Source organism: Fundulus heteroclitus, chromosome 5 (assembly GCF_011125445.2).
Source record: "Fundulus heteroclitus isolate FHET01 chromosome 5, MU-UCD_Fhet_4.1, whole genome shotgun sequence".
In the NCBI taxonomy this organism is placed as follows: Eukaryota; Metazoa; Chordata; class Actinopteri; order Cyprinodontiformes; family Fundulidae; genus Fundulus; species Fundulus heteroclitus.
In genome coordinates, this window is record NC_046365.1 from 36,849,225 (window position 1) to 36,876,253 (window position 27,029).

At 40.3% G+C, this 27,029-nt stretch overlaps 1 protein-coding gene across 9 annotated transcripts in view; it reads right to left on the minus strand.

The window, feature by feature from the left end:
* The window catches only part of lrba (LPS responsive beige-like anchor protein), a 302,458-nt gene that overhangs the window by 264,539 nt on the left and 10,890 nt on the right, over positions 1-27,029 (minus strand). The window lies entirely within an intron of this gene.

Sequence of the window (27,029 nt, forward strand, 5' to 3'; positions counted from 1 at the left end):
GTAGCAGGGATGTTAACCTTCCAATGACATCTATGCATTGTTTTCCATATCATGTTTTTTTTTTTAAAACGCTCCAATGCACCACCAAAACAAAAGGAACATGTTTAATTGTATTTATTTATTTTTAAAATCGGCTCTTATCTTACTGCTAGATTCTACAAGGCACTGTAAGAAATGACATATCTACTTAGCTTTATAAGGGGCAAAAGGGTTAGATTGATTTGTTCATTGCAAAGTAGTAATGCTCTTCCTGTCTGTAATGAAATGTATGAGCTATAAATGTCATAATCTGTCATATCTTAATAGCTGTGATGACATTCTTATTATCTGCCCCTGGTTATAAAAAAAGATAAGGAAAATAACAACGCCGATGTCAAATTAATCGTGTTAGAAATAAATGTTGAGGTCAGAATCCACTCGTGTGACGGTTGGATTTATTACAGAAAATAAAATTGGTTTCATTATGTTGACTGGGGGGTGGGAGAGACTGCATGTGGATCCATGTGTAAAAAAACAAAAAACAAGCTAATCGTGTTGTTGCACATGGACGATCTGGAAAGACGAGAGTTTACATCATGAAAATATAACCTTAATTTAACCTTATAAACATGAATTTGTGCTTTTTCTTTAAAACAACTCATTCATATTCACTTCCAAGCACTTCCTGGTGTCTGCTTCTTGCTCTGTGGGGTATTGCGTACAATCTTGAATGACCGTGGACCCATGGCCTTACAAACAGACTCATCTCAAAGTATGTACCCATAAATGTATTAAAAAGCTATCAACGGATTGATAAAATTAGGGAAAATTCTGTTTCTACGCCCTACAATGACTGATCTTTTTCATTTTGTGCAGAGCATTTTTCTGCCCACATTTATTTCACTCGTCTCCTCTTGGGTCATTGCAATAAGAAAATTATCGCACAGCTGTTTTGAAGGATCACCTTTTTTCTCATTAGGGATGGGCATATCTGCAGTATGGTCTGCACATTATGCATCTTGATAAATTAACAACAATCCAATTAATGCGCTGAAGTAAAAATGAGCAGCAAACACTGATCTGATGATGGTAAAGTCATTTCTCAACCCCTATTCAGTCCAGCTGAAAATTGATTTAACAGAATGTGACAGGATACAATAAATTAAGCTAAAGCAAAGGAATACATACATTTAAATCATTCAGATTAAGGTCTTAAAATTATAGAATAAAACTTAGTGAAAAATGAAAAACAGCTGTGCATCTCTAATAATCACCACTTCATGAAGGACATTACTTTAACACTGTGTTGTAATTAGGCTAAATTCAGTCGGACTGATTTGAATCCCAGTTTTACTTCCCTGGAGTAAGTTGGAGGTTAATTGCCATCTGATCTTGTTTCTTCAAAATTTCTAATCATCTGATGCAACAAACGACACCAAAAAAAAAAAAACTTGATGGCAAACTAAGCTGATTGGCAGGATTTGGCTAGTGTGTCATGGCCACAAGCCAAGCCAAGTGACGCACCATCTAAAGACAAATGAAAACAGGCTTTACAACACAAGACTTCTTGCAAGAAGTGTTGTTACTAGTGCTGTCAGACGATTAGAATATTTAATCACTATTAATCACATTAATGTCATAGTTAACTTGCAATTAATCGCACATTTTTATCTATTCTAAATGTCCCTTGATTTCTTTGTCACATTATGTTTTCTCATTTCTTTTTTTTTTTTTTATTCTTTATTTTGAGTTTTTCAACAAATTTATACAAATGGGTATTTTTTACATGTACAGAAAAGTACATATATCATTAGTATTTAGACATCTTAACATGTTTCCCATTGTTGAAAGAAAAGAGAGCAAACAGAAACAAAAAAAAAACACACACACATAAGGGAACAGAAGGGAGTGACCATTGCCATTATCTCACATATTCACATTTTCAGAATGAAATCGGGCCTTTTTAAGTTTGTATAATCAATCCATTTTTCCCAGCATGACATGAACCATCCCTGTCTGTTATTTATAGCTGCTGTCATCTCTTCCATTTTATAAATATCCAACATTATGTCCCACCATGTTGACAGATGTGGTACCTCCTGTGATAACCATTTTTTGGTTATACCCTTCTTACTAGCAACTAACAACATGCTCAAAAGAGATTTATCATTTTTCATCCAACCTTGTGGTATGTTTCCAAAGAAAATAGTTTTCATATCAAAGGGAATTATACATTTAAATATCTCCTGTAGTGTTTTGTGGATGTCTTTCCAATATTGTTTAACTACCGAGCAGTCCCACATAATGTGAAAATGGTTTGCTTGCAGGTTTCCACATTTTCTCCAGCAAACAGGAGGATTTCCATCATAGTGTGATTTTTGATATGGGGTAATAAAGTATCTTATCAGTGTTTTCCATCCAAACTCTCTCCATCTCTGTGAAGACGTACATTTCCACTGATGCTTCCAGATCAGAGTCCATTCTTCTTCTGTTATGTTTATTCCTGCTTCTTTCTCCCATAGTGCCTTAACAGTCCCAGTTGAGAACGACACATGACTTGTCAAAAATTTGTACAAAAAAGAAATTAATTTCTTGTTTCCATCCCCTGTGTATGCATTTTTAAATAATTTCAGTAAGTATACATTAACATCCGATGTTAAATCAACCTTTGTTTCTATGTAATGTCGTATTTGTAAGTAGCGGTAGAAATCCTGCTTTTCTAAATTATATTTATGTTTCAGTGTCTCAAATGCAATTACTTTACCATCCTTAATTAGATCATTTATAGTTTTTAACCCTTTAGAAGTCCAAATTTTAAATCGTGAATCTAATTGGTTTGGTATAAAATCAGAGTCGTATGCATACCATTTCAATCCTGCGATATCTTTTTCCAGTTTATATTCTTTCACCACGTTTTGCCACACAGAAAGAGTACATTCAACCCAGGGACTACCGGTATTATGTATATATTTCCCGATATTTGTGTCTGCCAATACAGATTGTATTGGAACTGAAAGAGTTTTCTCCTCTATATTCTTCCACTGAGCATCGCAGGAAACATCACACCAATTTATTACGGTTTTCATTTGTGCAGCTCGGTAATAGTTTCTCAAAGATGGCAGGCCCCATCCTCCTTTTTCTTTATCTAGTTGTAAGGTTTTGAAGCGGACTCTTGGTCTCTTCCCCTCCCATACATATCGTGAAATCATTTTGTCCCATTCATTGAAGACATTTTGATCAATACATATGGGGAGGGTCTGAAACAAATACAGTAATCTTGGCAAAACATTCATTTTGATGGATTCTATTCTCGAGTGTAGAGTGAAAAAAGGAATCAAGTTCCACCGTTTTATGTCTTCGACAATTTTCTTTAGTAATGGGACATAGTTCACATCAAATAGTTTGGTTTGATCCTTTGGTATGGTAATACCTAAATATTTTAAGGATTGGGCCTGCCACATCATTGGGTATCTGGTAACCATTTCCACAGGTGGATTATAATTATAGGAAAGGGTTTGAGTTTTGTTCATGTTAATTTTGTACCCAGACATTTTACCATATTGCTCGCACAGATGAATGAGTTCAGGTAGTGAGTTTGTCGATTGTCCTAAAAATATTAAGATGTCATCTGCATAACAAGCAAGCTTATGCTCCCTCCCTTTAATTGTAATTCCTTTAATATTTTGGCTTTGTCTTATGGACTGGGCCAGTGGTTCTAGATATAAAGCAAACAAAAGTGGGGACCATGCGCAGCCCTGACGATTTCCTCTCTGTAATATGAAACTGTCAGATAAATATCCGTTAACCTTGATTCTTGCTGTGGGGTTTGTATATAAGGCTTTTATAGTTTGAATAACGGTTTCATGTAACCCAAATTTGTATAATACTCTGTAAAGAAAATCCCAATTAACTGAGTCAAACGCTTTCTCAGCGTCGACACTTACCAGCACCGCCTCAGTCTTATTTTTATTAATTTGGTCTATAATATGAAGTGTTCTGCGTATATTATCTTGTGTCTGTCGGTTTCTTATGAATCCAGTTTGATCGTTATGTATCAACATTGGTAAGAATTCCTCCATCCGTCTGGCCATTATAGAAGTAAATAATCTGTAGTCAATATTTAAAACAGAAATGGGCCTATATGAACCACATTCATTCTTATCTTTACCTTCTTTTGGTACTGCAGTGATTATAGCCTCTTTCCAACTCGGAGGTGTTTCTCCCTTTTTCAGTACCCAATTTAAGGTAGGAAGTATTATGGGGATCAGCTCATGTTTGAATTCCTTATACCACTCAGCTGTGTAGCCGTCTCCCCCTGGTGAGCGGCCTGACTTAAGTCTACTAATGGCTCTTTTGAGTTCCACCTCTGTTATGTTTTCCACCATTTGTTCATTTTGCTTAGGATTTAGTTTTGGCAGGTCCAATGATTTCAGAAAGTCATCAATATAATTTATGTTTTCCCCAGGGACTTTGGTATACAGTGTTTTGTAGAAATCTTCAAATACTTTATGAATTCCCTTTAATTTGGTGACAACTTTCTTTGTTTTGGGATCCTTAATCTTTGTTACTGTGTTGTCTGCTAATTTCTTTTTTAATTTCCATGCAAGTATTTTCATAGATTTTGATCCACTTTCATAGTATGTTTGTTTCAAATACATTAATTTCTTTTTAATCTCTTGTGTATTTAAATTATTTATTTCATTTCTTATACTCTTTAATTCTTTCAGGATGTTTGGTGCTGAGGTCTGTTTATGTTGGCCTTCTAAGGTTTTTAAATCTTTTTGTAAATCTTCTAATCTTTTGTTTTTCATCTTCTTTTTATATGAGCTTATCGCTATAATTTTTCCTCTTAGCACAGCTTTTAAGGTGTCCCAAAGAATTGGGGGAGAGACCTCTTCATTGTCATTTATATCTAAAAATTCTTTTATATCTTTTCTAATTTGTTTCCTAACGTTAATGTCCTGGAGCAAATATGAATTTAGTTTCCAAGTAGTCACCTTGGGGCATAAATTTAAATCGATCACCAGAGTTAGGGGTGCGTGATCACTCACATCTATTGTCCCCATTCCACAGCTTTGAATCTTATCTTTGTCTTTGCCAAATGTAATAAAATAATCAATTCTGGTGTAAAGTGAGTGAGGGGCTGAGTAGTGTGAGTAATCACGTCTTGTGGGAAAAAGGTCTCTCCAAATATCAATCAACCCCACCTCATTGAAAAGAGCAGAAATCTTATGTAGAGTGTTTGATTCCAGATTTTTTCCATTAGAGTTATCTAATTCCGGCCGGAGACGGACGTTCAGGTCTCCACCACATATTAAGAAGCCTCGAGTTTCTGTTACCATGATGTTAATGATTTTTTTAAAGAAACTCAAGTCACTCCCAGGTGGTGCATAAATGTTCATGAGTGTCACCAAATTGCCCTCACTGCTACCCCTTACCAATATGAATCTTCCCTCTTTATCTTTCAATTCATATGATTTTTCAAAATTTAGTGTTTTTGAGATGAGGATGACCACACCACGTCTTCGACCAGACTGATAGGAGGAAGAGAACATATTTGTAAATCCCATTCTCTTCAATTTCTCATGTTCATTATCATTTAAGTGAGTTTCTTGCAGATATACCAATTGTGCCTTGTCTTTTTTCATCTTAGTTAGGATTCTGCTTCGTTTTATTGGGTTTGTTAGCCCATTTACATTAAATGAAATACATTTAATACCATTATTCATTATTTATGTGGTATAATATGTCATGATGTAAAATAGAATGGTCAGCTCCCTTAACAAACAAGAACATAGAACAAGAACAACTAAAAGAGAAATAATTATTCACACAAAACTGTGATTCCAGGGTAGGGGTCTCTCGTGAAGGACCCTGCAAGGTGTAGTGTCTATCCACCACCGCGAGGGGGAATCCTCTCCCTCCGAACGGGGAAGGGCCCCACAAACAGCCCAGAGTGTACTTCTCCACTAAAGTTTCTCCACATACATATCCTCATTTATTGGGGGAAAAGAGTCATGTCTCATATACAGACCTTACCGCGTGGGTTGTTATAGAGCTTGTGTAACCTCACTGGTCCTCGGACGCGGAGGGCGCGCGTCTCCTGTAGACCTGTAGCCTCTCTCGGATCGCTCTTTCCCGGTGCTCCTCGGCGCATCGTGTCAGCTGCTCCATCAGGCTCTCCTTCTGCGTTACCTTCGTCACCGTGAAGCCCCGCGCTCTCATGTCCGCCGTCGCTTCCTCCGCGGTGTTGTACAGCACGGTCCCGTCTTTGTAGAACACCCGCAGCTTCGCGGGAAAGGGAGTTTGGATTCGGATGTTCTGTTCGCGCAGAGCCCGCTTAGCCTCCGTGTATTCCCTGCGTCTCTGGAGGATAGCAGGAGGGTAGTCTTGGTCAAAATAGATTCTTCTTCCCTCCAGAAGCACAGTCTTTTTCATCCAGGCTCTGCGAAGAACTTCTTCTTTAGTTGTGTAGCGAGCGAACTTTATTATGATCGAGCGGGGTTTATCTTCGCCATTCTCCCGTGAGCTGGGGGGGCCCACACGGTGCGCTCTCTCAATGTCAAGGCTGAGGGACTCGGGGATGTCCAGACAGCTCCGGAAGACTTTTACCATGAAACCAGCCACCGATGTCCCCTCTGCCTGCTCCGGGATGTTGTACACTCTCAAATTATCACGTCGGGATCTTGCTTCTTGGTTTATTAGTTTGCTTTCCTGTTCGCTCATTACTTTTAGCATCCTGGTCAAAACTTGCTCCACGCCCTGGACCCGGTCCTCCATCTGGTCAATTCTTGTCTCAGCTTCAGTGATCTTCTGGTTTACGTTGATCAAATCTGATTTAAAGTCTTGGAATTCTTTGCGAAACCCTCGTATTTCTTTTAGCACTGTCGCTAAACTAATAGAAGTTGACTCGTTAGCTCCATTGTTAGCGCTAGCATTAGCTTCTTCGCTAGCTTCTTCAGATGGCGTGGTCCTCGATGCCTTTTCTTCGCTCTGACGGTCTTCTACCACAGTTTTCTGTCTATTTTCTTTTTTCCCCATGTTCACACCCCTTTCACCTTCAACTTACTGTGACAAAATATGAATATTGGTATTTAAATGGGGTGAAATAGTCAAAATCAGTGGAGAGCTATCGCCCTAGGCTGCCATTCGGTAGGATGACGTCACCGGAACCCCATGTTTTCTCATTTCAATGCTCTTATCAATATGTTTTCTCCAACGCCTGCTGTAACTTAGCCTTTTCAGTTTCGTGCAATTTCTGTATGTGGCTTGTAATGGTGGCTCTCGAAGGCAATTCGTGGTTCCAGTCGTTGGCTGCGATCCGAATAATATTCGCGAGACCCTCGTCCTCCACAATGTTAACAGGCCTACATGCAGTAGCCACCCATTTAGCTATTGCTGCAGTAAGTTTATTCTTAGTTAAAGTATCCATGCGCTTCTGTCTGAAATCATCCATTGTTACCTGGCTTTGACGAGGGGGCGGAGAATTCGAATCAGCTGAGTGCTTGGCCATTAAGTGGTATTTCAGACTGGTCGTGCTGCGATGATAGCTCAGTTCACAACGACAAAACACACAGATCACTTTGGTCTTGTCAATGGAACCATTTGGCAACTTTTTAAAAGAAAACTTTCCATTCAGAATACTATCGGCATCCATTTCGGCGTCTCACGCTAGCCATCCACTCAAAATGTAACGTCAACTCTATTAATGGCCCAAGTGTGTATGCAGCGTGCATGATGTTTTGTTTCCGGTCTAACTAGATCCGGAGTGGTGTTGTAGTTTTTCTAACGTTACTAATTGTTGCAACAGCATGTGAAAAAACTACAAAGTGTGCTAGGCCAAAAAGAACGTTAATCACACGATACAAAAATTGACGCCGTTAAAATGGGTTTACGTTAACGCCGTTAACGCGTTTAACTGACAGCACTAGTTGTTACAACAAAAAATATTCAGCCATGCGGGTGGGGAATAATCTCTGCCATCAAGTGGAGTAGTTTAAATCTTTTGGTGTCTTCTTCCCAACTGATGGGAGGATGGACAGAAGAATCAGGGCCTTCTCTGCAGTAATGCAGGTTCTGCTCCAGTTGTTTGTGGTGAAGAAAAAGCTGAGCCCAAAAGCAAAGTTCTCGATTTACCGGTCTGTCTAGACCTAACCGATGATTATGGGCAAAAGAACAAGATCCCAGGTACAAGTGTCCAAAACCATGGCTGCTCACTATATAGGGTGGCTGGGCTCAGCCTTATAGATAGGGTGAGGAGCTCTGTTATTTAGGGGAGCTCAAAGTAGAGCTGCTGCTTCTCTGCATCGAAAGGAGCCAGTTGAGGCGGCTTGGACATCTGATCCGGATATCCCCCCTAGGCGCCTCCCTTTGGGGGTTTTCCGGGCCCGTCCCACACAGAGGAGACCCCAGGGAAGACCCAGTACTCACTGGAGAGACAATAGATCCTGTCTTCCATGGGGACGGTGTTGTCAAATCTACCAAATCCAGATGAGGTGCAACTATATCTTTTACAATTAAAGACATTTCTTAGTTTTTTATTTCTAGAATTAAACATAGGACCCTACTGTCACCAAATATTTACCTTATGCCTGATTAAAAAGACCACTAAGCAGGACCACTTGTGCCAGCACAGCATCTTGACCTTTGTGTCTAACTCTTTCCAACTCATCTATAAACCCTCAGAACTTCTTGTAGGGACTTGGTGGTGAATCCCTGCGAGTGTCATTACCAACTGCTAGGTGCCATTTTCCACACAGTAAGTGATTTATGAGCCTGACACTGAACACGGCTCCTTCATCCATCACGTTCGGCTGACTGAAGGATGACACAGTGGGGGCTAATTGGTCGGTGACATCCACCTAGCACCGAAGCCGGGATAATTGGGCTGATTTTGGACCCGTTTTGTCACTGCGTGCAAACAGGAAGGTGTTCTGAGTTGAGGGTGGCTTGAAAAATTACCTTGTTAAGACTTTGTCGTGGCATGAGAAACTGTCTGCGGACATCTCCGGCTTCGCCACTGACACTACCACATTACCCCCATTAATCTCACTTGCTTTGCATCGATTATTGTGGCCACCCACGTATAAATTCATGCACTGAAATTTATAGGAACAAATGGCCAAGGTTAAAATCCTACACTTTCTTATACTGTAGCTAGATTTATTTTAAAAAGGAACACCAGCAGCAGACTCAGAGACATCATAGAGTGCTTCACCCGTCACTTGCCATTTTCTCAGCTGATTAATACTTTGATTAGCAGTTGTCCTGCTGCCTCATGTCAGAGATATCTGTGGGAACATAAATGTATCAGCTTAGCATGCCAAACATCTTGAGCTACGTATGAGCAACAATTAACCAACAAAGTAAAATAAACAACAGTTCTCAGGGTTTGAAGCTACACTACACCTACAGCTGTAAATTTCTTGGTCTATAACTTTAGGCCTGTAAGATGTAGCCAATTGCCTTCTTGCATGTTTATATTGGTGTTATATTATGTTATAGTATTACATTTTACAGAACCTCAAGGGATACTTCTCTCTGATTGGGTTATGTATTTCCATCATAACCCAATCCAGGGTCTCCAAAACCTTTTCCCCTGAGCAGAGCTCTGAGTTTCGGACGGCTGGTTGTGTCAGATTTTTTTAGGACATGCAGGTAGCCTACAAAACAGCAATAAAAGGCCTGGGGGTGGGGCGGGATTACTAGCCTGACCAGCCAGACTGATGTATGCTGTATATACAGCGTGTCAGTCTGGTAAGGAGGTGGTAGGGCTCGATTTCAAAGGTGGGACTAACAGGGTCAGCGTCATCTGGTTACGCATTTGACGCAAAAAAAACTCCAATTAACGTGCTCCGTTTTTTTGTTGTTTTTTGGGAGGGGGGGGGGTTTCATTTGCAGTCCATGAAACACGTGGTGCCATCAAGCAAACTCTCCGGTTAATGACTTTTGCCACTTTAGTCTAAAAAATATATATAAATGTAAGATAAATGTTGTACTCGCATGTACTTTCTTAATATTCCAAGGCACCAAGTAACAAAAATATCTGTACGCATCTTGACTGTTATGCTTACAGAAAAGCGTTGCTGCATTATGGGAAATGCTGCCGCTGAGAGTGACGATTCGTAAAGTCCCGCCTCCTGCGCTGTGATTGGTCCAGTCTGCTTCACCAGACTGACTTAGGGCACGTGTACGTCAGTCTGGCTGGCCAGGGGTGTACAGTATTACGGTATAACACTGATTTTAGCTCATCTCATTCCTGTGTTTAACATAACTTTTAATGCGATGCCATAAAGATGCCATAGTGACCTAACAGTTCTCAGAGGAGTAGACCAGGGTTCCCTTCCCCCATTTGCTGCTGCGTACTAACAACCAACTTTCCCCTCCCCCCTTATTTTTTTTAAGGATTTTAAACTCCAGTGGCAAGCTATGAGCAGCAGTCTATTGAGCGCTGGCTTCAGGTTCTAACTGAGAAGGAAGCCAAAATAATGAGCTAATTAGCTAAGCACCCACACCTCATTGGACTTTGTGTCACTCTATAAAGACCCGAACAGAACAACACACTGTTCATCCCTCTTGTCCTTACTTATCCCCTTAAAGTATTTTGTTATATATTGTGGTTTATGACTTAATTTCTGATTACGATGCGAGCACCAAAAACCAAAGTCATATTCCCTGTTTGTACCCGCAGACTTGATTAATAAAGTTCTGGTTCTGTTACCTGCCAGTTAACCACATCCAAAGACATTTTTCAATTCCAGCTTCAAATCAATCAGAATTGGAAGAAACCAAAGGAGCAGACCAAAATACGACCACAGTGCCGGCTTAAAATCCCACAGGATACAAATGTGAAGAAGATAAACCCTTAGTTCATATCAACTGTTGTTCTTTCAATAGAAGTTTCTTATGCATATATGGGATTTTTCCAAGTGCTGCAGCTTCCTCCCACAGACTAACAGGCATGTTAGGTGGGTAAGATGTGGGCGTCCCTTAGTGCCCCATGTGTGTCGGTGTTGCCCTTTGACAGGTGACCAGTCCAGTATATACACAGCTTATTGACAGACAAAACGCTGAGGTAGGACTCCTACAAGACGGTAAGACAACATGTAGAACGTTTAAGTAAATACGGCAGTAAAATTGACAGTGATGTCCAGCAGATTCACAGCGTGTCCAAGTCCCTCAATCATGTAACCGCTCAGAAGAACAGGAGGAAAGCTGCCAGCTCCAGCTTTGGCTGCAGTCAGTGAAGGCATCATGCCCGTGCCTTCCATAGATGCCAGTGTCTTTATGGCAGCCAGACACAAGATCTCTGGGTAACCCTGCCTGCCTTTACCCTCCAGAGGTCTGCCTGAATTAATCATGGCTGAGCAGCTAAGCAGCCAGTGGGCCGTAACGCAAAGCACAAACAGGCTTCTCCCATCTCCATGGAGAGCAACACAAACTGGAAACGCACATGCGCACGTTTCAGAAGTTAACTTCACATGTGAGATGAGACGACGAGGCAGTCAAGTTCAACTAAATGCCTCAACGTCCTCATACAGTCTGCAAATGTATGAGGTTCACTTGGACAGCTGAATTTAGTTTATGTTACCATACATGAACAAGATGCTGAACAGAACTGAGGTTTAGATGCATAACTATTCAATCTACTACTAATCAATGCCCTGGTAAAATGACAGGCAGATATATATATATATATATATATATATATATATATATATATATATATATATATATATATATATATATATATATATATATATATATATATATATATATATATATATATGTGTGTGTGTCTCTCTTATTCTGTCTCTGCTCTGTCTTCTCTAACCCCCAGTCGGTCGAGGCAGATGACCGTTCACACTGAGCCTGGTTCTGCTGGTATTCCTGGTTTTCCCCCCTGTTAATGGGGAGTTTTCCTCTCCACTGTCGCTTCATGCATGCTCAGTATGAGGGATTGCTGCAAAGCCATCAACAATGCAGACGACTGTCCACTGTGGCTCTAGTGAATGCTGCTTGGAGAGACTTGATGCAACCTGCTGGGTTTCCTTAAGCCGGGCGTACACTGTACGAGTTTTTCAGTCGTGGTACTTATATACATCTCAAACTGTGCGACGGAACCGCGGGGTTTAAAAAGTTCACCGCTCACGATCTGTGTGGCGCGACGCTCGGACGCGACCGGAGTGCTCACACTGTACGTCGTGTCCCCTCTGGGGCCGCTCGCTGTGGTGGCAGAGGCAGGGGAGCGACGGTAGGTGACAGGGACCCAGAGCAGGGGTTCGAGCCCAGCTCTGGCGAGGCCCCCAGGAGGCACCGGGCGTCGGGGGAACGGAGGGGAGAGAGGAGGGATGAGACGCACCGGCGGCCGCGCGGCACGGCAGGTCGCCTGGCCCGCCCCACCCCCCGCGAGCGGAGGAGTGCCGAAACAGGCAGCCAGCGCGTTGCCGCCCTCCCCAACGCCCCCGCGAGCGGGCCGGGCGGAGGTCGCTTCAGGGACGCCCGCTAGCGGGGACGGAGAGGAGGGGAGGGCGCTCCCTCGTAGCTCTGCTTGAACAGCAGGATGCGCACACAAAAACCTCACGACAGCCGACTGAATTTCAAACATGTTTGATTTTCACCGATCGTCCGATTCCTGATCGGGAGGTAGTCGTGAGAAGCCAGTCCCCCCTCCTCCCCCCCTCTACGATCAAGCTGAAATTCGGCCCGATTCAAAAATGCCCGCACGACTGAAGAATCGGCCCGAAAAGGGGAAAAACTCGTACAGTGTACGCCCGGCTTTAGAGAGGAAACTTTCTGACCAACCTGTATAATTTGATTTAATTTGACTTTGGAAATTGCCTTGAGATGACATGTATCATGACATGGCGCTATATTATATACACACACACACACACACACACACACACACACACACACACACACTAGGGCTGTCAGTTTTAACGCGTTCTCTGTCAGACCATAACGCCGACATTTTTTTTGACGCGCGTTAATGCTTTTTTCCCCCACAGCGCTCTCCATACTGTTTTTTTTTTTACCCTCTGCGCTTTCCGTACTTCCAAGAATGCTAGAGAACAGACCTGCGTTCACTGTTGCCAACTCTGCTTATTTTATGCGACTTTGGTCTTCCATTTTCTAAAGTTGCTTGTAAATTTCATGAGTTGCGGGTTGCAGTTTTTTGGGCTTGTTTCTTAAAGTGAAATCGCTTATTTGGGCTCTAAAATAAGTGACACTGCTGCACTATGACCAGCTGAAATATCCCTCCTCATAACGCGCTGGAGCGCATCCTGACATAGGAGCCGAGGGAGTAAAGGCAGAAAGAGCAATGCTGCCCGTGTTTTCTGCAGTTTATGGTGCAATAACCGATGATAACAGCAGAAAGTAGATTACTTGGTGCAGATCATTTTGAGCAGAGATTGGTTCTGAAGATTACTTTTTACATACTGATAACATTCCAGAAACCCAGAAACCGTACTTTAATGCTTATTAATTTGTTGTCTCTGTATTTGACAAACTAAGGCTGAATCACATTACCCTGGAGTTACAGTGTCAGCACATGAAGCTGTGCTAAACATCACCGACATTAAGGGTATTAAGCTCCTGCCCCCGTTACAAGCAAAGTGTAAGACTCTGGAATGACCTGGAAATTTCAAAACTGTGACTTTATTAAAATGTAAAATTAGTATTACTTCATATGTAAATGCTTAATACCATGTCTATCTTTGTTTAAGAGGCAAAAAAATATTTCGGCATGAAATATTTATTTATTTACACATTTGTTTACACATTGTGTAAACATCAGGGCGTTATGATTAGCGATTTAGCCATTATTGGCCAGAGTTTAACATTTTATGGTACCAGCATGTGCTTGAAAATAAAAAATAAAAATATTTGTTGTACAAGCATGTTTTTATTAGTGTCATTTATTGCAAAATTGCATATTAAAATTCCCAAACAGGCTTCTACACTTTCAGAAATAAAAAGATAAAATATGCGATTAATTTCCGATTAATCTCGAGTCAACTATTGAAATTATGCAATTAATCGCAATTAAAAAATTTTAATCATTTGACAGCACTAATATATACATACACACACTGAATATTTTGCCCCCATGCAAAAGCAGATTTAGGATTTTTCATCATCTTTTGAGCTTTGATAACACCAACAGCCATTTCCTGTAAAAGGATGAGAGAAGGCAGCAAATGAGGCTCATTTTGCAACAACAGGGAGAAAATTGCCCAACCTAAAATAATAGGCAGACACAGCGCTGCTGCCATCCCCCGGCCGCGGGGTGATGAGCCCCTCTGTGCGAATGAGCACGCATGCCGGCGTGCCTTCATTTCACTCCTTGCTCAAACTGTAATTATTTCCAATCAAACACAACAGAAGTGCATCCTTGCATTGAACATTGAATCTTGGATGGAACATATCTGTAATTTGACTTTCTCTAGACTATGATGCATCACATCCGTCCGTTGGTATTATTCTGCAGAGTTGGTTTAAAGGCTGCCAAAAACAAGCTAAATAGACACATTTTAAAACCTAATTATTTATTTTAATGGTGATTCAGCAAATTAGAACGTGTATTGTCCACACGACAAGTTCAGTACGTGCTCCACATGAGGACTTTAAAGGCCAGCTTTTGTAACAAGCCAACACTACGGCCCTCATTTTCATGAGAATTAAAGCAACAAACTACTCAAACGGGCTGGCAGAGTGGCCGTGCTTTTTCCCGCCGGCCTACATTTTTCAACAGCTCTCTTAAGTGGATCTATTTTAACAAGCCATCTTGTCAAACTTAACGGACTTCGGTTTATTCGGCCATAAAGAGCCCGTACTCCACACAGTCAGAGCGGAGGCCCAGAACACGAGTCGTGATCGGACGATGCCCAAAGGTCCGCTGACAGACTCTCATGACGAGGAGGGAAACGGCTCCAGCAGACAGGAAGGTCGACCAGATTATCTATGAAGCGCTGCTACTGGCTGAGCTTCTGACACACAATGTGAAGAGAGGACGTTTTTGTAGGAATTCAAATCATATCTTTGCGAGACTAAATGTTACTTATAGTGGTTAAAACATGCATGCGTTCATTTAAGCTCTAATATGTGAGAAACACAACAGCAGTTCAGTTTTTGTGTGCTTCATATCCAGAAAAAAACGAATGTACAACTGAACGGCAGAGTAAGGAATCAATATCACGGATATCTTTAATAGTTGCAAATCAAGGTCTGACTCTATACAGTGGCATTTTCCTCTCATTAGTTAAGACGTTTCCTTTTTTTTTTAACACTAGGAAGCAACTTTGATGGCCGACAGGGCAGAAAGTGAAATAAAAGCCATCTTCATAGCTGTATTTGTGTGCATATGTTCCAATAGGCAACTTTGAGCTGAAAAGATTTTTTATTCCACTGAAAAAATCTTTATTATATTCCTTTAATTCAGAAAGTAAAAATATAATTTAGGGCTGGACAATATAGGAAAAAAAGCATATCGATAAAATAGAAATATTGATCGATATCAATAATTATCAACAAATTCAAAACATGTATTTTAAGTGCAGCCCTGGACATTTTACACTGTTGCTTAGCGACCTATTTTTAGATACAGAATGCAACCAACTTTTTACCAAAACTACAAGTTTAAAAAAAAAAAAATTATAGAACACCTGCTCTCTAAACTCTGAAGGGGGCGGAGCTTAGTGACATTCCTGGGTCTGTTTCTGATTGGTTGGAAGGATTTAATTCTTGTAATATTTACTGACATGGCTAGAATGCAAAAGGGAGAAAAACTCTTATTCTATTGAACATTTTATTGACCCTATTTTTCTATTGTCAATATACGTTTATTAATCGATATAAATTGTTACTGAATTATTGTCCAGCCTTAATACAATGTATGTAATTGTATGTGCCTGATTGCCTGACAGACTGAATAATACCTGGTTACGATGGAAACTAAATGCGGGCTGGTCTGGGATCGGTCACACTGATTTCTTCGGAAAGTACTGTAGGATGGGGTGAGATCGTATAACTCATCATTACTGTGGAAAGAAAAAGTTGCTACTACGGCTACAGGGAAGTCTCCTTTTTGATAGCGGGTTTCATTATCAGAGAAAAGCTTCTGTTTATGAAGCTCTGACTGCATGATGTGGCTGATTAACAGCTAAAAAGACTGGAGAGTTTTTTTCTAACATCTTTTTTTCTATCGTCGTCACAATAAATACCACAGATTTAAATGTCAAACCACTTTTGGTTTGAATTTTCAAAGTCGGGACAGGAGCAGCTCACTGACAGAGAGGGACCCTACATCACCAATACTATCAAGACAGGAAAATTAAGTTTTATTTGAACAAGGTAGGAATACAAAAACAAGAGGGCATCCCATTTCACTTAAAATGTACTTTAAAGTCCAATATGTTTATAGTTCTGTACAGAGTCTATTATCTGCACCAGATCTGGAGCAGCGAGTTTCTATTAAAGTTTCTAGCGTTTCTTGTTTTGATACTTGTTTTCTGAGCCGCTACCTAGCTTCCATTAGCATCAATTGTTTGGCTCAATTAGCATTGCAGAAGCACCAGACATAAATAAATAGTGTGGCAGCATTTAAGCTATAAAGCATAAGAAAGAATTCAAGGCAATGCTTTTTAAACACTGTAAGAACACATTGCCCTAGAGTCACTGTGTTAAAATTATTAATTCATTAGACTTCAAATTATGTTTTTTGAGATTCCCATCAGATTAAAACACAATTTATGATTAGTAAAGAAGATAAATCCCATTTCCATGCTTTTATAACCTGTAAAAAACAATTCCAAAGTTGCCGTTTGATTGACAGGAACTATATATAGAAATATTTAAATGCTTTGAGACATTTGTTGTTAATTGGCTCTAAATAAAAGTAAATTGAAACGGTTTTAAAAGAGATCCATGCTGCATCTGATTACAGCTGTTCACAACGGAAATCCTGTTGATCAAACATAAAAGCCGATAACGCTACATTGAAGAGAGTTTTCTTCAAACACAGACTAAGGGTTTCGTAATCTCTAATTATTTGTGTAAATATCAAAAAGGATCATTTTACAGCTATTTCTGGTATCAGGACAACATGTGAGGGGGGGGGTGCTGCTGCTGGAACCATTTTGTACCTAGAAGTCAAATTAGCACTGAATCCTTCTGTAGCGATTAAACCTAGAAAAAACAGTTTATTTGTAAAAGGCAGGGATTCTAGATTTCATCTCCTGATTGAGAACAGAACAACAAGCAGCATTACGACTTGTGAGCTGAACTTTACAAACCAGGCCTTTGCGTAACCGTCCTGTAAAACAAACAGAACCTCTGACATAAAAATAACCCAAAAAAAAACAAACACCTTTTAGACTTTACTATTAGGAAAAAATAAACTGCAAATGGGAAATAATGTTCCATCAAATGTTCCATTCAATTGTTTATAAATGCATCTAGAACAACTGAATAAAAGATTTGACAGACGATATTTTAATCGTCTATAGACACAATCGGCAATGAGCAATGAGAGGTCATTGAACCGCTGATTTAAAGACAATAACTTCATGTGGAGAATCTCATGCGAGAGCATACGTATGTTCATTAGTGCATTGGGAGGCACTGATGTTCCAAAAGCAGGACTGTGTAGTGAGGAAAACGTATGCTATCGGACAATCTGGTTTAAAATGAAGGGCTGCTGCTATTGTCAACAAAGGGAAAAGGCCTGTCCGGAAATGGCACTCATTAGACATCAGTCTGGGCCTCAAGGCCGTCACTGAGCCGTTCTGGACAACCCTGAAGAACTCATTCATTACAGCTTTTTTCTTATGGGGGAAACATGATTTTGGTAAAAAAAATAAATAAATAAATAAAAAAAAAATCAGGTAAAAATCATTCCTGCTGAGGACGGAGCAAAGAGCAGAAAGAGAAAGATAAACAAAGAACTTGGCTGAGGTACAGAGACGCGGTCTAATAATTTCCGTTTGCTTACTAGCGGTGGAACATGTGAAGAGAGCATCTGGATCAGGGAGGTGAAGAAGGGAAGAGATAAGAATTGGCCATTAGTGAGGAATTTCAGCCTGACCTGGTACACGGAGGACTGGAAGGAAAATTCAGCCATTTGGATCCTCCCTACATGGCACGCCTCGAAAGAAAAGTGCTAAACTACTTTATCCTATACTAGGCATGCAGACACACAAAGTGAATACATCTACCATATTATCAAGACACTGCAGTTAGAATAAACTCATTTAGTTACGTGTCTGGCTCCAGCCTACTACACATACCTAGAACCAGAACCATAGAGAAGCAGCATTTAGTTCCTATGCTCCACTTATCTGGAACAAACTACCTGAAAATTGTAAAAGGGCTGAAAGCCTGAGTTCATTTAAATCAAGATTAAAAACACATTTGTTTAGGATTGCCTTCAACCGTTCTAGTTAAACTGTTTTACTGAAACATAAGTTCAATTTTGTAGTCCAACTGTTTTTAATATTTGCTTTTACTTTCTATTTTCCCATGTCTATTCTGTTTCTACATTTTATTCCTACTTGCTTTTATTCTGTTTTATTTTCCTATATTTTAATCATGTAAAGCACTTTGCATTGTCTCTGTACTGAAATGCGCTATACAAATGAATTTGCCTTGCCTTGCCTTTGATTAGAAAGAAAATGTAAAGACCCTGCTAGTGTTTCTTAATCTAGATAGAATCTAAAAAGCAGGTTTTACCATCAAACTTTCTACCCTCAAGCTTCATATTTAATTGGCACTTGTAACCAGGTTGCGCCTTACAGTGAAGCTTTTCAGAAACAAGAGCCTGAAATTCCCATTTGCAGCAAGCCCAGCCTTGCAGGGTGTCCGACGGTGTTTAAAAATTGGGAATATCCGGGAGTGAGATCCAGGAAGTCGTCTGCAGCAGCAGAGGTTCCTTCCACTCCAACGGGCTTCCTGTGGTTTATACCGAGCTCTGTCACCGCGGCTTCCTCTGCTATTCCTAAAACCCTAATCCACAAAGCCACTTCTGTACTCTCTTCACTATAAATACAAATTTGACTGCAGTTGTATTTATATAAAGAATAACAGATATTAAAATGGACATAGCGCTGCTTTCATGCAGAGAGGTCAAGACAGAAAGCAATAGCTATCAACTGAATTTTACATTTTCTTTGTCAAACACCTCTATATAGTAATATGATTACGAAAAAAGTAAGTAAATGTTAAAAGCTGCCAACTTAACAAGTTAGAAAGTCTGCAGCTCAGCTTGTTGGGGACAAATACAGATGGTTTATCTACAGGAGAAAGACAAAACCAAGCAGCTTTGTCAAGAAAACAGAAGGATTATGTCAGACGAATGACAGCGTCTGTCCTTAGTCACAAAAACAGACAGTTCCCTCTGGGATTCTCAAACTCTGATGTCTAAGGAATAACTCCAGCAAACATCTGTCATGTAATATGCCCGTCGGATTATCCGAACAACATGTCAACATTACAGTCCTTTGACCTGTCAGCGATTTAGGAGTAGGCGCCGTTTCTGCCGGATGTTTGAAGGCATCCTGTGAAGACTCAATAATCAATGACTCTCCTTACATGCCCCCTCGATCCAGAGCAGGTGGTGGGAGACAGAACGCTAGCTAAGATCACATTAGAGCTGCACGATATCGGAAAGTCCTGAGGTGGTGATGTCTGTAAATACCGCAACGACCATATCAGCTGTGATGCATGTCTACTTCCTGATCTCCTCTGTGCTTCAGGCACTCTTTGGCCTCCAGCGTTTTGGCCGATGTCATCTGTGCCCGGTGTGAGCGTCTGCTGCGGTGAGACTCTGTCCAACTGGCTAAACATTAGCATGAAGAATGCTGGTTCATAACCCCCTGAAAATACATTAGCCAGCATTCCAGACAGGCCTTTTTCCAACATGAATCTTGCACACATGGATATTGTGACGTGGATATGCTGCTGCCGCCGTGTTGGACAGCATCTCCCACTCTGAGCCCATCCCTGCTGCCAATAAACCCAGTAAAGTCATTTATATCCCTGCTATTATTTTAAGTTTTCCCTGCTCATGTAAATAGTTTGGTTTTTCTATTTTGCCCAGTATTTAAAGCACATTTTTTAAATTTTGTTACTTGGTTGCACATTTCTTAGAATCTGCATGTACTATTTTGAGAGTTTTTCTTAGGTTGCACATCCAAATATACTGTACAGTCCTTATTTTTATCCTATATCTTTATGAGCATTTGAGTCTGCGCGCTCCCATTTGTCTTTGTCGTTGCTACCGATACACTTTAATTTCTCCACTTAGGGTTCAATGAAGGGTATTTCTACAGCACCATTTATGACAAATATAATACTGAATTAATAGCCAACGCCAAACTACACAGCAGTGTTAATAAATGAACAGTAAATTAGGAATTGTAGCTACAAAACAGTGCAAAAAACCCACAGGATAAAGATTGATCATACTTTATGACAACATCTAATGACTGGGCGATCTCTTTTAGTAAAATTAAGCTGATTCTGCATTTTAAACAAAGCCAGAAATCTACCTGAAATGACGAAATGCAAGGAAGTGTCAAATTTAAACTCAATACTTTCCTTTTAGATACATTTTAGTCAAAATGTCTATGTTCTGGGGGGGATTGCCCAAGTGTTACTCTAAATTAGACGACGTTCGCATTTGTGTTCAACGTTCATCAACATGGCTGCACGGTGGAACAGCACTGCAGCCTTCCAGCATAAAGGATGGAGGTAGAAATCCTGTGTGCATGTGGTCGGAACGTTCTTGTTCTTTATGGGTTCTTCTCTCGAGTTTCAGCCCATAGTACAAAAGCAGACATGTTAGGTTGTTTGTTCGCTGGGAATTGTAAAAGAAATTGGTTTGATCGTGTGGACGGTGTGGTTTGTTGCCCTGAGGGGGACCGGCAACCTGTGCGGACTGTACCAGGCTCACTTCAGAGGAAAGCTGGAGATGCGCACCTGATTGTGTCTCTTAGCTGCTCGCCACACCCCTGCAAACTTTAAATACGGCTTAGCCTGACAATGTGCGTGCATGTCTGAGTTATAAACAACTGTGGTGCTGCTTTCAGATAGCCAAAGCCATGAAAATCATCACAGTCATAAAGAACATCAGGTTTTACTGCCGAATTAAACACCACACAACAAAACAATCTTAACACACAAAAACAGAAAAAGTTCCAACACTATTCAACATAAAAAGCTAGGCTCTAATTTTGGCACAGGCTGAATACTAACACAGAATTCATTTATTAGTCTCTCTTTAGGGTTTGTTCTTTGTTGCCCCTCTCTCAGAGGTTTCTTACTGCTTTATGCATAATGCTCTTCCCCAAAGCAGGGCTGATAATCACCTGACTCCACGAGCCGCTTTCATCAACCCTAAAGTGTTCGTGTGAAACTGACTCCAACGCTCTCAGCGCGCCCACAGCACTCCCTAAACCTTCACCCAGATTAACCGTTTTATAGAACGCAAAGATCCTTTACTGTCCCAGAGTGAGGGAATTCAGGTGTACCAGCATTAAAGAGCAAATTTAAAGCATAAGAAAAAAAAAAATGTTTTAACCTCTGATATAAGAGGAAAACGTCCCGCATTAACAAGATTCTCAAAACCTGTTCAGGCTGGATCTTCTTGTCGCCTGGAGATGCCCCGATCAGGCTTTTAGTCACTGACGCCTATCTCTGATTCAGGATTTGGCTGAGTCTGACTTTGTTTATATGGACTATAACAAAATGATTTATGTAAAAAAAGAAATATTAAGAAATGACAAAAACTTCCATTCCTATTTCCATTTTTCAGTATTTGATCAAAGAAAATAAAGTTCACCATCTGACTGGCTGATGCATCAGTGTTACTCTCCTCTCAAGCACCGGGCGAAACAAGAAACATTTTTATAAAAGTCCAACGTTATCATTGTAAGTCCAAGCATTTGTTTTTTGCAATGGTATTTGAGGTTATTTCAGCATCAGGCACCTAAACTTAAAAAAGGTTTTGAGTTCAATAGCTTCTTTGACAGAAACATTACTTCAAGATAAGATAGGGCTTTATTGATCTCACAGTGGAGAAATTTACTTGTCACACATCGGCTTAATAGAAAAAAAGAAAGGTGCCAAAAGGAGGAAAGGTCAAAAATAAAATAAAAATTACAGGGGAAATTAAGCAGATATTTAGGGTGACTTATGCACGCTCAGGTGACTTATATACAAATGGAATGACGTTTTACATTAAGTGGTACCAGGTAAGAGCAACAGTGAGGTAGTGAGATATCTATACAGCTGAAGTCGCTTATTAAACAGGATTATTTAACAGTAATATTGCACAGGTTATTGCACATAAGTTATTGCAGTTCTAGTTACAGTTATAGTGCAGCATTGTAAAGTCTGATAGCAGCAGGGATGAATGACCTGCTGTAGCGCTCCTTTTTACAGACAGGATGTCTAAGTCTGTCACTAAAGGAGCTGCTCAGCTCCTCTACAGTCTGGTGCAGGGGGAGGAAGGTGTTGTCCATGATGGATGTAAGCTTGGACAACAATAAATCCATCATTTTAATAAATCAACATCTCACCATTTATGTCCGTAAGGCACAATACTCAACTAAAGGGAAGAAACTTAAACATTTTATTTAAATACCCATCCTTTCCCCCCTTAAAAAAAGGCATATAGCCACATTATATGGATAAAACAAAGACCAAAAACCTTTTGATTATGATAAAATAAGGTTATATACACAGAGCATCCATCCTGATAGTGTTTTTTTTAGGTTAGATAAGAATCCAGCACCGGGCACGATGACTAGATATAAAAAGACGTTGCGCCATCTAGTGGCAGTATCGCAGAACTATCACAATGTAAGCCGGTTTGCTTAATTAATAAAACAGTATTAAATAATGCTGGACCGAGACTGACCCTCTGCAACGCCTCGCAGCAAAGCAGCAGCTCGGCGTGATGGGAGACCAACCGTTATTAATTAAATAAAACGATCTAACAGTAACTTTAAGAGCCTCATATCAGGACATTTACTCACGTCAGTCAACTCTGCGTCACATATGAGCCTCGGCAGGTTTAGCGTCCGCTTCAGTGAACACCAACGTTCAGACTGTATTTCCAGCGACGTTCCAAGCTTTTCCCTCTTGGAATCATATTTTTTAGCTTATTTTTCACTGGATCTTGGACTATTTTTCATTGTTTCGCTGGGAGATGCCAATAGCCGTTAGCTGCTTCCAAATTTTATTTATTTATTTCCACATTTTAACCTCTGCTGCACACGCGCAGTGCTGTACTTCCTCTGTTATTAAAGATTAACACGTATGGCGTCATTTACTAACAAATTGAGCAATAAAGAGTAAAACGGCAAAATAACTTATACGCCAGCAGGATGAGATAATCTGAGCTACTGACGCATAAAAAGTCAAGTGACGTGGCTTTGCACCTTTAATAGATAAGTCTGTTATATGTTGCAAATGGTACTAAATACAATGAGGTCATGTCCTGAGGTCTGATTTAGAAGATACAGGCCAACATCCAACCAGCTGTCACGCACTGGATAAAAGTTACTGAGACGAGGAAGGAACGTGTGACTGATCGGCGTTGTAATCAAGCAGGAGCACCAGCTTTGCAGTGAGACGGCCGACACTGACTGATACTCAACCTTAGCACCACGCATCGAGAGCGGAGCCAGTCAGAGGCGTTGGCAGTGGGCAGCGAAGTGCGCCGCGGACTCAGCGTTTCCTTCCTGGAGATTGGCAGCACGGTGCTGTGTTAGATCCGGCCCCCTTCCTGGGGATCTGAGAACAGTTCTTACTCTGATACCGTTTGAGTTTTACTATTTAGCTCTTAGGAGCGTTTGAAAGTAGTTTTTTTATGTTCTCTTAATCTGCTTTGACTCGGCTATCTTGGGCTGGACCCATGTAATCTATATTTTGGGGATAAATTGCCTATAACTTAATTTTGAGCAGTGTCTGTGCCTTGGGGTCTCTGAGTTGCTTGCTCTCCCTTGTGTTATGTGACCATTTTGACCACATCCTGATAATGTCTTATTCCTGCATTTATCTAGACAAATAATAAAAAAACATTAAAATAATAAAAAGAAATTAGATTTCTACTTTATTCATCATCAAATGATCTAGTCATAATAAAAGATATCTTATATCTTTAGAAAAACAACTTTGCAACTTTTTTGTGGCCTAATTTATCAAAATACCTAAAAAATAAATGACTTAATATCAAACGGATCAGTAAAACAAAGTGGTTTGTTTGCAGGTGCCAAATGCGCCTTTACATTTGGTACCTGCACTTTTATCCTGAAATTGACTGCAATTTACTGTGATTTTTCAAGCTGTATGCAAACAAAATTTCGTTCTGTACACATTTTGTGCATACAAAATGACAAATAAAGTTGTCTAAGTCTAAATGGAGCAACGGTCAGATGAAATACGGAAACAAAATGACAAAGAGGCCAGTTGAACCAGAGCCCTGTGTGCACCAGGACCGTTACGCCTTACTCTGTTTATATACTCACAATGACAACACTAAGCATGGCCAGGCATACTTCTGAATACGCACATTTAGAAACTCAACATTTTTTTTTAAACCTGGTTTAGGAACGGATAGTTAAGAAAACAACTTTAATCTGTTTTTCAACAGTTTTTTTTAAAAAGGGAACACCTTTGAAATCTTGACATGTAATTGAAAATCTAATGTCTTAACTGAATAATGTGGCGCAGAACATAAAAACAAAGTGAACTAATTATTTAATCCTGTTCATGGTGTCTTGGCTCAACTCTAAACAGCTGCTGCACATGGACAGACACACATTTAATACCTTTAGGTTATCCACTAGATTTTAGATTCAGATGTGGGTTTTTACTGTTGCTCTGCTGATTCCCCATCTTGTTCTAACATAATTAAGTCTTCAGAGCTTTAACTGTGAACCTGAACACGACATCTGATGAGCTCCACGGTGACACACCGAGCAGAAAGCAGACCGGACATCCCAACTGTGGACACCGAGAACCAGTTAAGACTGAAAACACCAACAGGTAAGGCATTAATTATAGCATAATGTTCAATGTTCATCCAGTAAAATGCTCACAGAGCTGATCTCACTTGTGTAGTGCTCAAAAAAAAAAAAAAAAAGATGTAAACAGCCAGAAATGAGGTAACGGACAGAAAACCTCTCTCTATTGTTTATGGAAACAAAAAAAGGCTCCTTTATGACCAAAACAAGCACCGAGCCTGGTGTTGAAAATAAAACCGACCCCGCACTTAGGGCTGTGACTATGCTTGTTTATACAACGTGGTCCAAACTGCTTCCAGCGACAGCGGAGGAAGAGGGAAGAGGTGTGACCGAGGAACGGGCCTGATGTGACAGATAAGGCAGAGAAGCAGATAGGATTTCATTCAAGTGTCAGATTAGAGGACAAAGCGCGCCCAGAGGAAGAACGCGGATCACCCTCACTCCTCTGACGCCGTGGTTTGTTTGTGTAGGTCCTGAATTCTTTCTCCAGATCACACACACTGGAAGGGAAGTTAAACTTGCTCCCCGTCATCATCATGGTGATCACTGATTTGATAGAAAGCAGACGGTCGCGTTCAAAAATCAGAGTCCACGACCTTAATGGCAGACAAGATCGCATTTCAAAGAATAAAGATGTCTTCTCATTCCAGTAAGATAAAGAAAAATGCCTATAGCTGAATAGTAGTGGATGAATTTCACAGTTTTATTGCTTGATGCATGAAAACAACTCTTTACAAGATGCTCTTGTGGGTTAAAAAAAAAAAAAGGTGAGCAGGCTATTTAAAGATCCAAAAGAAGCAATAACGTCCACATGACACCAAAAGGAGGACATTCTGAGTCAACCTGACAAGATCAGACAAAGAAAAAGTCAAACAGCTGCTGCAAACATTCAGACACTTTAAAAATACTTCAGAGTAAGAGTCATTTAACTATACAAACAGTAAATGCAATCTGATCTCATTTCTAGGATGAAATCAGAGTACAAAGTGAACATACACTGATCAGGCATAACATTATGACCACTGACAGGTGAAGTGAATACTCTTCATCATAACAGCGTTTGAAGTGAACATCTTCTACCAAGGTGGGTCAGAGCATCTCCAGAAGCTCCTGGTCTGCCGTGGTCTGAATCTATCAAAGGAGCCAGAGAAAGTTGGCGTATTTTTCAGACCACAAGGAGCACCGGATTATAAACCGCACTAAATATTCTTCCCAAGTGTGTAATATCACTCCTTCACGTCCATCTATCTGTCTCTGTTGGGAGGACAGAGTAACTGGACTACACTGCCCTGTTTCTAACATAAGGCCAAAATAAACCTAACTTTTATATTGAATTAATTTACTAGGTTAATTGTTGCTATGGCGCAAAATGTGGGCTGCCTTACATGAATGCACTTCTAGTTTCTACATTACAGTCAGGCGGTCCTGTAGACAGCTCAGGCGTCCTATCAGGTAGTGACACAGTGTACCGTAATGCTCTGAATATCCACTGAGCGGAGCGGCTTCATTGCTAACCAAAGTCATACTTAAACATTTTAACAGATTTTTGAGCACATTGTACCACATAAAATCTGTCAGTAAGCGTGACAATAATCACATATAAGGCGCACCATATATTTTTGAGAAAAATTAAGGATTTTAGGCACGCCTTATCGCCCAATAATACAGTACTGTAGAGCACTGGCAACAGGGTCACGGGTGAAAGCTGTGGTCCAATCCATCCGAGGGGGCTACCATAGCAGCAACTGCTGAGCGGCTTAACAATAGTGGGAATAGAAAACTACAAAGTCATAATTTTTTTTTTTTTATTTGGGGTGGGGGTTGCATTTGCGGCTGCAGACCGGTCTGGGTGGAAACAACATCAGCAGATAACTGCAGTCTTTCAGCAGAATGATACACCCTGTCACAAAGAAAGAAATACTTCAGGACGATAAGTTTGAGGGTCAGACCTCGCCTCCAAATTCCTAACATTCAAGTTTAAACCAGACATCTGAGGTTTGGTGAAAAAAAAAAAAAAAA